The following is a 15,869-nucleotide window of genomic DNA, read 5'->3' on the forward strand; positions in this document are numbered from 1 at the left end:
AGATGTTCTAAATATTCCCTCCACCTCTCCAGTGATTCCCTGGGATCTATTATGAGTTCACCTGAATTACTCAAAACACTGTTCATTTCCTTTTTCCCTCCCTTCCTAAGATTCTTTGTTACTATCCAGAAAGGTTTCCCTGCTGCTTGACCTAGCTTTTCCAGGTTTTTACCAAAATCTTCCCACGACTTCTTTTTGGATTCAACAACTATTTGTTTCGCTATGTTTCTTTCATCTACGTACAAATCCCTGTCTGCCTCGGCCCTTGTTTGGAGCCTTTTCTGATAAGCCTTCTTTTTACGTTTACAAGCTGCTCTCACTTCATCATTCCACCACGATGTTCGCCTTTTCCCATCTTTACACACGGCCCTTCCTAGGCATTCCCTTGCTGTTTCTACTACAGCATCCCTATATGCCACCCATTCACTTTCTATATCCTGAACCTGCCTACTGTCTACTGTTCGAAACTTCTCACTAATCATATCCATGCACTTCTGTCTAATTTGCGCGTCCTGGAGATTTTCTACCCTTATTCGTTTGCAGACAGATTTCACTTTCTCTACCATAGGCCTAGAGATACTTCGTTCACTACAGATCAGATAGTGGTCTGTATCATCTAAAAATCCCCGGAAAACTCGTACATTCCTAACAGATTTCCTGAATTCGAAGTCTGTTAAGATATAGTCTATTATGGATCTTGTACCCCTAGCCTCCCATGTGTAGCGGTGAATAGCCTTATGCTTGAAGAATGTATTCGTAACAGCTGAACTCATACTAGCACAGAGGTCCAGCAAACGCTTCCCATTCCCATTAGCTTCCATATCTTCCCCACATTTAGCAATCACCCTTTCGTATCCTTCAGTTCTATTCCCAACTCTCGCATTGAAATCGCCCATTAGCACTATTCTATCCTTGCTGTTGACCCTGACCAAGATGTCACTCCATGCTTCATAAAACTTGTCAACTTCATCTTCATCTGCATCCTCACATAGTGAATACACGGAGACAATTCTAGTCCTAATTCCTCCAACTGACAAATCTATCCACATCATTCGCTCATTTACGTGCCTAACAGAAACTATGTTGTGTGCAATGGTATTCCTGATAAAGAGCCCTACCTCAGACTCTGCCCTTCCTTTCTAACACCCGTCAAGTACATTATAATCTCCTATCTCTTCCTCGTTATCTCCTCTTACCCGAATATCACTCACTCCTAGCACATCCAGATGCATCCTCTTTGCTGACTTAGCCAGTTCAACTTTCTTTCCTCCATAAGCCCCATTAATATTAATAGCTCCCCATCGAATTCCATTTCGTGCGCCAAGTTGTTTCCAAGGTGTCCCTCGCCTGTCAAATGGGAGTGGAACTCCGTTACTCCCATAGGTCCGAGGCTTGCTTAAAATGTTCTGAGCTCGGTAAATTCATGAAGCAGGATGCTACCCTACTTACACATAGTCCAAGTGAGGATCTCTCCTCTAACGGGTTATGGACCACCGGTGGATTGTATAGTCCTAGCCGCCTGAGCACAAGGAGGGCCACGACTCAGGATATGTCCGAGATGCCCACTCCCATTCCATAGCAACTGGTATCCCGACTTTCAGGACCACTTACTTGGCCACTCAGCCGTTGCCCATGGTTCACGAACTAGGACGTGACTACAGTAATCCTCACAAATCGGTAGATTGTATGTAAAGATTTCGGGAGTTTTAATGAAAATTTCGGTAGTTTCTTGAGCACTGAAATGTTATAATGTGACTAAATTAAATAATGCAATAGTCATTTGAAGTTTTTATGAGAAAAATATACAATTTCACTCACCCGTACTCTCTGACCACTCTATCTTCTTCTTCTTCTTCTTCTCCTTCTTTTTTCTTCTTCTTATTCTTATTCTTCTTCTCCTCCTCCTCCTCCTCCTCCTCCTCCTCCCCCTCCTCCTCCTTATGGTTAGCGTGCTGGCCTTTGGTCACATCCAAGGTTCTATTACCGGCAGGTTCGGGAATTTTAACCATCATTTGTTAATTTCTCTGGCACGGGGCTGGGTGTAGGCCTATGTGTTGTCTTCATCATCATTTCATCCTCATCACGATGCGCAGGTCGCCTACAGGTGTCAAATCAAAAGATCTGCACCTGGCGAGCCTAACATGTCCTCGGACGCTCCCGGCACTAAAAGCTATAGGCCATTTCATTTTTCTTCCCAATCTTCCTGTAGATATAGTTATTCATCAGGCATAGAAATTGTGTGCCAGTCTTGAAGTCGTAGCAGGAAGCAGATTTTGTATTCTATATGCAGGTCGGTGATTTCCCTTCGAGTTTGGAGTTCAATAAGAGGGGAGAAATTAAGTAATTCTACCCTAACATGAATGCGTAGAAGTACCTAACGAGTGATGTTATCGATAAAACGTCACGCAGTGAGACGAGGAATGAGTTTTTTCGGATCAAATATATTGTGTACCATTAATCACTATTATTCATTTTTCTTAAATTTGGATTAGAAGAAATTTCGGGAGATATGCTTTTTTTCGGGTTTTCTGGTGTGTTGCAAAAAATCCGGAGATTTCCTGAAATTTCGGGGAGACCTGGCAACACTGTTTCAACGAATTTTTTTTTTTGCTAGGGGCTTTACGTCGCACCGACACAGTTAGGTCTTATGGCGACGATGGGATAGAAATGGCCAAGGAGTTGGAAGAAGGCGGCCATGGCCTTAATTAAGGTACAGCCCCAGCATTTGCCTGGCGTGAAAATGGGAAACCACGGAAAACCATCTTCAGGGCTGCCGACAGTGGGATTCGAACCCCCTATCTGCCGGATGCAAGCTCACAGCCGCGCGCCCCAACGAATATTAAAACATGTGACTTGAACATTTAAGGATTGTTATTTGGTAGCAGGGTAGGTACTACAAAATACATGTGGAATATTTTGAAAGGGTTAGGTATCCGCAGAAATACACTCAACAACATTATAATAGACATTATCAAGGACTCGTTTAGCATTCGGCACCAGCACTTTTATATTTCATAATAATTGTCAGTCTAGCTCTTTTTGTGTGATAATCGCCTACGAATGTGTTGCATTTTTCTTCCGTAAAGTATGAGTCCAAGCAGTTATTTATTTACTTACGAGTATTAATTAATTAATTAATTTATTTATTTATTTATTTATTTCCAGCTTGCTATACGTCGCACAGACACATATAGGTCTTATGGCGTCGATAGGGCAGGAAAGGGCTAGGAGTGGGAAGGAAGCGGCCGCGGTTCAGCATTTGCTTGAGAAACCACGGAAAACCATCTTCAGGGCTGCTGACGGTGGGTTCAAACCCACTATCTCCCGGATGCAAACGCACAGCTGCGCAGTTATTTATTTTCACATACGATTAATGTATTTTTTTTTTCCAAATTGTAGCATTACGTCCACTAGCGTTTTTGTAAATGTCAGGTTCCTTGTGGTCACACTCAGTACGTATGCTGATGCTCTTATGAAAATGTAGTAAAATGTAAGTGAACAATGGGCAAGGGCCTAGTATGTGTTTCTGAGAGCCGGGATACCAGTTGCTATGGAATGGGAGTGGGCATCTCAGACATATTCTGAGTTGTGACCCACCTTGTGCACAGATGGCTAGGACTAAGCAATAAACCGCTGGTCCCTTAATCGTTACAAGAGAAATTCTCACTGGGGTTATGTGTGAATAGGGTAGCATCCTACTTCACATAAATTTACCACCGAGCACGCCCAGGATGTTTTAAGCAAGCCTCGGACCTTTGGGAGTAACGGAGTCCCGCTTCCTTTTGACAGGCGAGAGACTACTTGCAAACTACTTGGGGAACGAAATGAGATTCGATTGTTGCTATCAACATTTATGGGGCTTATGGAAGAAACAAGCCGGCCCCGTGGTGTAGGGGTAGCATGCCTACCTCTTACCTGAGGCCCCGAGTTCGATTCCCGGCCAGGCCAGGGATTTTTACATGGATCTGAAGGCTGGTTCGAGGTCCACTTAGCCTACGTGATTAGAATTGAGGAGCTATCTGACGGGTGAGATAGCGGCCCCGGCCTAGAAAGCCAAGAATAACGGTCGAGAGGATTAGTTGTGTTGACCACACGACACCTCGTAACCTGCAGGTCTTCGGGCTGAGCAGCGGTCGCTTGATAGGCCAAGGCCCTTTAGGGCTGTAGTGGCATGGAGTTGGGAGGGGGGTGGGGTGGAAGAAACAAAGTAGAACTGGCTGTATCAACAAAGAGAATGCGTCTGTATGTAGTTGGAGTTAATGATGTTCGAGTAAAGGGAAATACCGAGGAAGAGGTAGAAGATTATGAGGTGTTTTTAACAGGTGTTTAAAAAGGGAAGTACAGGCTATGCGGTAGGACAGGATAGATTTAGCGGTTGAAGGAATTAGGAGGAGAATTGTCTCAGTATATTCACCATGTGAGGGTGTAAATGAGAATGTAGTAGACACGTTTTATGATACACTGAAGGATAGGATGGGGTCCGATTTCAAAGCAAGAATTGGAAACAGAACCACAGGTTGTGTTATGACTGAATGTGGGGAAGATATGGAAGACGTCGCTCCGACACTGATATGTCTTATGGCGACGATGGGACATGAAATGGCTAGGAGTGGGAAGGAATCGACCGTGACCTTGATTAAGGTACAGCTCCAGCACATGCCTGGTGTGAAAATGGGAAACCACGCGAAAACATTTTCAGGGCTCTCGACAGTGGAGTTCGAGCCCACTATCTCCCGAATGCAAGCTGACAGCTACGTGACCGAAACCGCGCAATCACTTGCTCGGTGGAAGACAATAGGAACGGGAAAATATTACTAGACTCCTGCGCTAGGAAAGCATAAGCAATCGCGAATTTATTGTTTAACCACAAGACTATTCATGAACATTTAGCCGTACCACATCAGTAATAGAGTGTATTATCCTAACTTACTTCGAAGTCAGGAGATCTACTCGGAATGCAGAGATATTCCCGGGATGACACTGACCATTATCCGATCAGCGGTGAACTAAGTATCACTGGACCTATGGCAGAGAAAGTGAGTTTGTCTGCATTCAGTTTGGTGTACTACACCTCCAAAACCAAACCCCGTGGCGCAACAGGCCCGAAGGACCTTGGCCTGCCAAGCGACCGCTACTCATCCCGAAGGCCTGCAGATTACGAGGTGTCGTGTGGTCGCCATGACGAATCCTCTTAGCTATTATTCTTGGTTCTCTAGACTAGGTTCGCTGTATCACCGTCAGATAGGTTCTCGATTGTAATCACGTAGGCTGAGTCGACCTCGAACCAGCTCTCGAATCCAGGCAAAAATCCCTCACCTGTTCGGGAATCAGCCCTCAAATCCAGGTAAAAATCCCTCACCTGTTCGGGAATCGAACCCGGGACCTCCGGGTAAGAGGTAGGCACGCTTCCTCTACACCACAGGGCCGGAAAAATCTCCAGGACGAGTCTATTTGACAGAGTACATGGATATTATTAGTGAAATGTTCTAAAGAACAGATATTCATCAGGTTCAGTATATAGAAAGAGGAGTGGTATAGCGCATGCTCTAATAAAAACGGCAAGTAAATGCTTAGGAACAGTTACGTGTAAAGGTGGGAAAAGTGAACATCTTGGTGGTATGATGAAGCCAAGTCACATTGTAAATATAAAAATAAGACATATCGAAACCGCCACCTGGTAAGATCAAGGCAGTGCAAAGAATTGTAAATAAACTACATTATCATAAAGCAGCAGAGGCAGATGAAATTAGAGCTGAAATTGTGTAATATAGTGTGAAGGAAGGGATGAAATGGCTTCATGGAGTAAAGTTATTAGTATGGAATGGAAGTAAAGTATCTATGAGGATGTAAAGCAGAGGGCATATAAGTCAATGGTAAGACCCCAACTAAGGTAGGGTTCCAGTGTATGGGACCTTCTCTAGGATTACTTGATTCATGAAATGGAGAAAAAATCCAAAGAAAAGCAGCTCTATTTGTTCTGAGTGATTACCAACAGAAGAATAGCGTACGAAAATGTTGCGAAGATTGGGCCGAGAAGACTCGGAAGACTTGCGATAAAGGAGATGAGCTGCTAGACTAAGCGGCATGTTCCGAGCTGTCTGGGGAGAGATGGCGTGGAGTGATATTAATAGACGAATAAGTTTGGGTGGTGTTTTTAAAAGTAGGAAAGATCACAATATGAAGATAAAGTTGGAATTCAAGAGGACAGATTGGGGCAATTATTCTTTTATAAGAAGATGAGTTAGGGACTGGAATAATTTACCAAGGGAGACGTTCAATAAATTGCCAAATTCTTTGAAATCATTTCAGAAAGGCTAGGAAAACAACAGATAGGGAATCTGCCACCTGAGCGACTGCCCTGAATTCAGATCAGTAGGGTAAGGGTGTGTTCTGCCCGAAGGCAGGTCCGAACCTCCACAGAGGTGTGCCCGAGCCGGAGTTTACATGCGGTAGGGTGGCCAGTTCCTTTCCGCTCCTCCATTCCCTTACCCCCCCCCCACCACCACCACCAACAGTGCGTGGCAACCCATCCACTTCTCGACCACGCCCAATGTTGCTTAACTTCGGAGATCTCAAGGGATCCGGTGTTTCAATACTGCTACGGTCGTTGGCATTCAGATCAGTAGTAATTAAATATTTGTTTTGTGATTGCATGTTTCGTAGAACTAGAGAAGGCAATATGGAGGAAATGTTCACCCTACTGGGGGATTATAGGATTAGGGCTAAGTTATAACAGGAAATCAAAGTCATTCATGTTGACAATAGGGCCGCAATGATAATTAATGATAGAATGAGTTCTTGATTCATAGTAGTTACAGGGCTTTGATAAGGCTGTAATCTTTCTCCTTTGTTGTTGATAGTAGCCTACACACGGATCATTTAGTGAAGGGTGTAAAATCGCATGGAGGGGTTCAGCCGGGCGGAAATGTAGCAAGCAGCTTGGCTTAAGCTGACGATTTAGTTTAAGTGGCAGACTGTGCTGAAAGCCTGGAATCTAATATCTTGAGGCTTGAAAAAATGTGCAGCGAGGATGACATTAAAAAGAAGAGAAAACAACTTCCAGACTAAAGTGATATCAGTTGGTAAGAAACCTAAGAGGTTTGAAAGTCAGGTAGAAAATGAAAAAACTGGAACAAGTGCTTAGGATGTGTACTTCCCGTGTAACCGCATCTAAGTGTACAAAGTGACTACAGTCCATAGCACTGTTCAAGTATGAACAACCACCAATTTACATGAAACATAACCTCCTGTTGGTGGGGGTAGTAGAAAAACACCCACGGTATCCACTTCCTATCGTGAGGTTTGGATAGCTCTATGAAACTAAAAGAAAAACAGCCTAAAATAGCTTGTTTGTTTGTTTGTTTGCTCGTATTCTTTTTGATTCAAATTCTAGCTAAATTAACTTATTTACATAATTCTTTCTGTAATGTGTTCCTTTGTTCAATACCCTCAGGCTTTTGAAAAAAGTCCACACCGAAAGGGCTTAAGTGAAACTCTGCATTGTCTCAAATCAGCCCCCGTAGCGGTGCTTGAGTGGAACTGCATTGATTCACATTTACGAAAAACGTAGAATTAAGCAATTTCCTCAATTATGCCGAAAGTTGAAGGGCCCTAGCCTGTACTAGGAACTATCCCGGCATTCAAGTCTTGATTCCAATAATAATAATAATAATAATAATAATAATAATAATAATAATAATAATAATAATAATAATAATAATAATAATAATAATAATAATAATAATAATAATAAATAATTGTACCGGGAGGTACACCCCAAAGCCGCGCATTCAAATTCAGCGCCTAAATGAACCCCTCTATTGGTAAAACACCAACTCAAAACTTTACTCAGAAGATGTCACCACAGAAATGTGATGGAATTTTGTTATTGTGCAGTTGCCTAAACTGAGTGAATTTCTCCTTGTTTCGTTTGCCATTCATCAAGAAGTTTGGATATTCTTCCACAGATGACACTACTAAAAACTATGATCATGCACCCTGGTGCGAGGTGTAAGAAGTTATAATTTAAAGAAGTTTTGTATTTCTAGGTTTTTGTAACTGAATGATGTTAATTCGTTTTTGGGTTGGCAATATTTCCTTTTTATTTCCGCCGGTTTTGAATCTAGCCAGTCCCTAATTTCTGTAATTAATTTTTGACTTGTTCGATCCTGAAGTGTAACTTTGAATTCCACCAACAAAATTAAGAGGGTGTGGCTAGTTTATTCTTGAATGATCTCGAACCTTCCCTGAAGATTTATAAACTGCGGCTTTTCTTGTTTCTTTCATCTAACTGAGTGTGTGTGTGTCAAAGCAGGAGGCGGGCGGCCTCTTTCATCGGTCAACAGAACATCTACAAGGTAATGGCCACATAACTTCTTCCTTTCTTGCTACCTCCGCAGTTCAACTCGAGGGAAAGGTCCGACTCTCTTGTTATGTAACAAACTTTTCTAATAAATCTTCTTCGGCTAATGTAAAAATTTCATAAAGCCTTGACCTTAAATCGGGGATAAAGAGTGATGTACCCTCTCGAGCTCCCCTTCATCTTGGTTTGAGGTGACTACGTTTTGGTAATTTTTCTTCTGTAAGGTGTTAAAGCAATTTCTATACGAGTCACCTCAGTAGTTTGGGAATAGCCCCTGTTTCATCGGCCTAGAGCCCTTTAGGTTTTTAAGTGTTCATTATATTGGAACGCCGTGTGCTTACATTCACCTTGTGTTTGGGCCAGCTATTTAACCTGTTCTTTTCCATGAAGGCCCGGTAGATTGGGTATTAAATACCCCTGTATAAATTGTTTTCAAATTGTATGTTGTGCCCTGAGAGGCCAGTAATTGTAAGTTGATGTTGCCTTGACTAGGCTTGAGAAATTGAGAGCCTGTTAGCTCTTTTCCAAATTTTGTAATTGTAAAGAGTGCCTCTGGAAGGTTAGATATTCGATTTTGGGAGCAAGTGCTCCATGAATTAGGGGATTTTTGCCCTTGAATAAATTTGTAAATTTGGGCTAGGAGCTCAGGAATTGTAAGGCGAGGGGCGTGAAGCCCAGGATTTGTTAAAATCATTAAATTTTGGATTTTCCCTGTCTTGTTTAAAATTTGTCATTGTACCTGTTCTTTCATTGTTATGAAAAATCGTGAAGTCCTAAAAGAAATAAACCTTTGTTAAAGTTTTAATCCAATTCTTGACATTGTAGTTAGACCCATTCACCCCGGCACCTTCTTTAACCTCTTTCTGCTACACGGGCAACCCCGTAATAATAATAATAATAATAATAATAATAATAATAATAATTTTTTTGCTAGCGGCTTTACGTCGCACCGACACAGATAGGTCTTATGGCGACGAATAATAATAATAATAATAATAATAATAATAATAATAATAATAATAATAATAATAATAATAATAATAATAATAATCATGAAGTGATTTAGAGATGTGTAATTTTTGTTTTAGAATGTGTTTGGATACTTAATTCCGTTTGCATGTAAGGTTCTGTGGCGCAGAGATCACTGCAGTCTAAATGAACCCCCTCACCTTATAGTAGTTATCAAACCTCTGACTATGTACTCGTGAGAGGAAACTAATCTGCGAGTTATATGGTTTTTGTAGCTTCAGCAAATTATTTTTCGCCAATTGAGACTCTCCTGAAGCTCACATTTCTACTCAAAGTGTATTTAAAGTTAAGCTTCAACTTGAACTTCTGACTGTGGCTTCGTATCACAGGTCTATGATTTCAGCTACTGAGCGACTGATTATCCTGACAGTATTGTGGCCGAACTAATCGGTCAGCAGACTATAAAAAAGGCCTTATGTCTTAATCTTCTCTGCTTTAATGGAGAGACGTGCTCTCTGTAAGCATTAAACATTCGCCAATCGAATGAATTTTACACAGTGAGTTCTAATTGCAAAACTTATTTGACACGTTATGGTGCTATTCCCTTTTCTAACCTCGCATACTGTGTTCTGTACTGCATTTTCCTTTAGGGTTCTTGTCATATCACTTTGTTTTAATACTTTTCAATATATTTCGCGGTAATTTGTTGCTTTTATATAAGTTGCCTTTTTAATACCCTTACTGTTTAGGTGTTTGCTGATATCTTTTCCACGACCTCTGGCAAAGTCCGCTACCAGTCTGATACACCGTCATTGACCGTATTCCGGTCCAATTCCCCCTTTGTTCAACGAGGTTCTGTCATCGGTTGGCCGGCAGGCGCGCCCAGCTTATCTCCCTCCCGTTGACTCATCACTTCCCATTACACAGCGCAACGCCAGCACGGAAATGCCCGCACTTCGCAGTTTAGGTCCGTGCTTAGAACGTGTGGTAAGTGTTGATCTGTCGCTCCAACTGTTCTCGAGTTGTGAAGTGTTACTGCGGGGTATATTTCTCACAAAGCCTCCACATGTTTATACGGTAGAGGAAAGGGTATTTATGTACGATCATTATGTGAAAACAGAGTCTTGCAGGGAATTCATTAGGCGATTTGTAACAGAATTACCGGGCGTACGCCCTCCACATAGAGAGACCTTGCGGGAACTCGTATACAAATTGAGAGGAACACTGGTTGCTTGCTTGATAATAAGGGAAGTGTTAAAGAAACGTGTACACAAGAACCTCCTTTATCCGGCCCTCATTAACCAGGATCTCAGGTTTATCCGGATCGAAAATAATAAAGATTTTTTTTTTACTTGTACAGTATTTCTTTTACGGGGTCGATTCTTCTTCAATGACTTTTCCGCCAAGGATAGTTAAGGACAGGAATTGGAAGTAAATCGGCTGGGGTCTATCAAAGGTACCTGAATTGAGAATGGGAATGGGAAACCGTGGACTCTTCTGAGTTCCTTGACACATTTGCACGCATTCCGGTATGCTCGGACGTAGATGTGAACAACGTAAATGACTGGTTGAAAAATGACTATAATTCAGGCTACAGCTTAATGACAAATGAATAAATTATTGCCTGTTGTTCCTCGACAGGCAATGGCGATAGTGATGGTGAATTCGAAAAAGAAACCGGCCCTCCATCAGAAGAAACAATGACTCATGGAGAGGCAACAATACAGCTGGACAAATGATGGCCTATTTAGAATCCCAGACTGAAACCACACCGGCAAAACTGATGTTAATAAAACATTTTTGTGATCGTGCTGCGCGCAAACACTATACAAATGTAAAACAGAAAAAAGCTCACACATTATTTTAGTGCATAAAACAGAGTCGTAAATGTAAGAAAAGTGTTCTTATATTTTTTGTACAATTGAAAAAAGGAATTACTATACAACTTATGTTAATATATTATATAACATGTACTGTATTTGCTTTTAGTTTTTTCCGGAATATCCGGATTTTCGATAATCCGGATCAGTTCCGGTCCCACTTAATCCGGATAAACGAGGTTCTTGCGTACTTAAACGAGGAAAAAGTAAATTAAATCGCAGGAAGATTAGAACATAAGGCTACAAAATCCAGACGACTTGTACAAGAAGCCGGAGTTTGTAAGAGTTCAGCATCGCGGACTACGGAAATTGTTAAAATGGAAACCATACAACCAACATCTCCTGTCATAAGGTACATCCTTATTTTCTTAATTTTAATTGTTATCTCATGTCATGCACGGATAATGTGAGCAAAGTGGTGTCCTTGTTGCTATGCCGCAGAGCTGGGAGTGATGAGTTAACGGGAGGCAGATAATCTGGGCGCATCTGCCGGCCAACCGATGTGAGAAACGCACTGTACATTGTCTCTGTAGAGCACGCTAGTGGATTTGTTCAAGATCTCCACTGTGCGCACACTCAGTACTGCGCCCTGGTGGGGGTGTGATAAGCGTCGTGCAATTATGATTAATTATTGAGGAATATATATTTCATTTTCAGAATAAAGACTATCTTACTGTACATACAGTAAGAGCAGGCCAGGCCGAGATGGTATGGTGAAACATGCACAGACTATTGTCTCCACTGAGATTAACAAACACAATGAACGGCAGAATTAGAATTCTCAGAAATTGTGACAACGAGGAAAGAGAGAGGATAATTTGTTGCCAAAGTTTTCGTATCCCCGGGCAGAATAGGTAGTGGCAACAGCGCAGAGTGCCGGGTGCAGATTTCTAAGAAATGAGGCAGGGTATCTCTATGTACTAGCGGGAGTTGAACGCGGGGTTGGCATTGGAAGAAAAAAATATGAGCCTTCCCGGTCCCGTGGTTTATGTGGACCAATAGAAAATTTCATCGACCAGTCGCAGGTACGCCAACTTCGTATTGTAAGAAGCACTAGCGAGGCTAACTCCGCGGATTAAACTGATAGAAGGGAGTGAGTTATCAATTCAGAATAAGGTGGAATTTAGGAGCCTTACTATATTATAAAACTTATAAAAAGTTAATAATTGCGGGAGATTGCTTGGTGTAATTCTGAGAATTCATGAATGCTATCCGATGATTGGCTGGAGGCAAAGGACGCCACAATAGAGCGCGAAATCCCAGGCCGGGATACGGCAGCTAAATTCGCAAATATATCCATTACCAGCGAACGATAATAGTTGAGAATTGGTATAGAGCCTTTGAGAACATAATTACATCATTGGATATCATATTTAAGCCACGGGCCGAACCGCAAATTGTCGTATGAAGATATCGGGACTGCGCGTCCCAAGATGAACTCCGGTGAACTCGGAAGAGAAGGGATACAGGTATAAATATGAGGTCGTGGACAAGGACTGACAACTACTTCTGACAAAGTGCTCGGGCTGATACCACGCCTAGGGTGCGTGACAACTTCTGATATTTTGTTCGAGCCGTGATTACGCCAGGGGTGCGTGTGTGTACTTACTCGTGGAGTAGGGTTCGAAGTATTATATTGTTACATAGTACAGTGATTCATAACGTGATGTAGCTCATATTACAGTCTTGAGCAGTATACTAGTATGAAGTGTTTCAAACAGTTACAGGACTCAGTAAAGCATAACTTACGGAGTGTGAGATTCTACCAACAGATTAGGAAGTACGTTACGTGAGAACGATCACGAGTGTTTGATGTATTTCACCTAGTAAACAGTCGATTATAAACTGATACCTGGTCAGCTGTGTGAACGCGTGACGGAAATTCAAGTGCGCGCACGGGCCGTTGTAAAGGGGATCCCGAGGTATCCCATGTTCCTAGTGTCCGGGAAAGGAATGAAGAATGTATATCTACATTAAGTGGGCTAGATACAAGGCCGAGAGTGTAAAATTTGTGAGTAGAATTTAGGGTGGAAATTATTCCAGAGTGCAACAGTTATTTTATTTGTTTTTATTCAAAATGTGTAAAGTTGAAAAGGGTCGAGGATTAATTCTTCAAGCTGGCATGAATACCAGTGGAATGCAGTGCTAAAAACCGGAGGGGCTAGGCTCCATGTCCGGTTTTAGCAGACTACAAGGGCAGAGATGAGTAACATTTTGAGATGTTTGTAGATTGCTATCGTTAGGGGGAGGAAATCATATTAATTTATCATGTAACTTAATTGTGAAACGAGCCGTTTCCGGTTCGTATAAATTCAAAGATAGATAGACAAAGGGACAAATTAATATGTACATAATTAGATCAAACACTCATCATAATTTTGATTATTAAATAGAGTAGAGTAGTGTTTATTTGTTCATTCAAGTGCTTGAGTTGTTTGATATGATATGGAGCACGTTTCACGTAAAGATAATGTTAATATACATTTAGAAGTGCTTCCAAAGGGTTTTTCCGTTATCGGAACTTTTATAGATATTAAGGCATGTTGTTAAGATAATCCAGAGGTAGGGTTGCCAAGTGATTTAAATTATTGTGGGACGGAATGAAGTCCATTGATTTGTTTGTAAATATCGCGAAGTTGGCCAGTGGACAAAATAATAATAATCTGTACAAGTGTCGAAGTAGTTACATTAATATTGGGTAATGTGTAAAGGCGTGTTTAATAATAATCTTTGAGAATAAAGGCACGGGCCTAGTTGGATAGAATGATTGCAAATCAAAGTACTATAAAGGTGGGGATATTATGTGGCATGAATATTTTATTTGGACAGTGAATCCGATTTTAACACTAATTGTTGATTTAACGTATTTTTGGACTCCATAATAATCATAAATAAAATTTGGTAGAAACGAGATAGGCATTTTGATAATATGGTCACGCTATGTTTGAGGCCCAGAGTGATTTGAGCCAAAAGCTGAGATTTGGAGTTTTGCAGAAATCCGGCCCGAAATGAAAGTGAATTGTACTGATGTTGATGAAGAAATAGATGGATCTTAAGGCCTACATAGAGGTTGTATTTCTATACCGGCGATATGAGTGGCAGAAGAGAGTCCACACACCGAGGGTTAATTAATGAAAATGTTCTGAAGGGTTCCGATGGATAAATGGACTTCAAAATGGAAAAGGAAGGAATAATTTAACACTTGCAGAGGTTGGAGGTATTTGCCCAACTGCGAGGTGTTATGGGATTTGAGAATTGTCTTAGGAGCATATGGTCTCCATGAATTAACGACAGTACGAAAATGAGGTTGCGGGTTCGAACATTATTATGTCCCGACCGATGTGAATTCGGATCTTGGTGATTTCTGTTTGGGAGAGAACGTATGTGACTAAATTATAAAGATGGGGAATAAAAATAAAGATTCTCGAAAAAATAATAATATTAATAATAATAATAATAATATTCCAAGTAAATCATGTCTGGATTGATTAGTGCCAAAATAAATCGGAATTGTAAAAGGGGTTATGCGTTAAACATATTAAGAATGGACTACCGTGTAACAAGCGAAATTATTTTTTTAAAAATTAATAATAATAATAATAATAATAATAATAATAATAATAATAATAATAATAATAATAATAATAATAATAATAATATTTGAAGAAGAAGAAGAATTTACTTTTTTTATATTTTGGACATAATAATGATGTTGGGAGTTGAAATGAAAAATTTGAGATTTTTTACAAATAATAATAATAATAATAATAATAATAATAATAATAATAATAATAATAATAATAATAATAATAATAATAATAATGAGAATATTTGAAGAAGGAGAAGAAGAATAAAAACGGAAGCTACTTTTTTTCATGAGAATAATAAGAGCGAGAAGTTGAAGTATTATAGCGAGGATGATTACGGGTTACGATAATCACGATTTCCACTATTAATAATAATGTTGATAATAATAATAATAATAATAATAATAATAATAATAATAATAATAATAATAAATAAATATTTTTTTATTATTTTTATTTTATTTTATTATTTCGGATGCTGATGATGAATGATACTAGGGAAGTCAGCTGGCGAATTAACGTAATAATGTCAAGGGTTGTGAATAATAAGTTAAGTTAATAGTTGTAAAATGAAGGCAAATCCCTACATCTGGACCATTAGGTTATAGTCTCTTTGTCGTTTCCTTCAACTAACGATTAGCATATCTTGGTTAGAAACCCGGGGAGAGTTTGTAGTTTCCCGCGTTGGTCTCATCTCAATCAAAGTGGAGGCGATAACATAGTTCATGTGATCGCGCCCACTTAGCCAACAGGTAATTGGTCCACGACCAAATATGGTCATGGTGTTAACGAAGGTAAATCTGATACCTTCAGATATCAACGGTTCCACCACCCAAATGGAAGGGTGGTCAAAGGTAATAAATATTATGTAATCATTTTTCAGGAATAATTTGCCAAATTACCGGCAAATCAAGGGTCAACAGATTTTGATTGTGTGTAAAAATGAATTTGTTTACTTAAATAAAATGCTCCTTTAGCATGTGCAAGGAAACAGTTCCAGGTTCTTGTTCTTGTAGAATAGTAAACCCTTGGTGACCGTTTAAATATCCGTCCCCATCCCTAGGATGGAGC

The sequence above is a fragment of the Anabrus simplex genome, chromosome 6 (genome assembly GCF_040414725.1).
Source record: "Anabrus simplex isolate iqAnaSimp1 chromosome 6, ASM4041472v1, whole genome shotgun sequence".
NCBI classification, from domain to species: domain Eukaryota; kingdom Metazoa; phylum Arthropoda; class Insecta; order Orthoptera; family Tettigoniidae; genus Anabrus; species Anabrus simplex.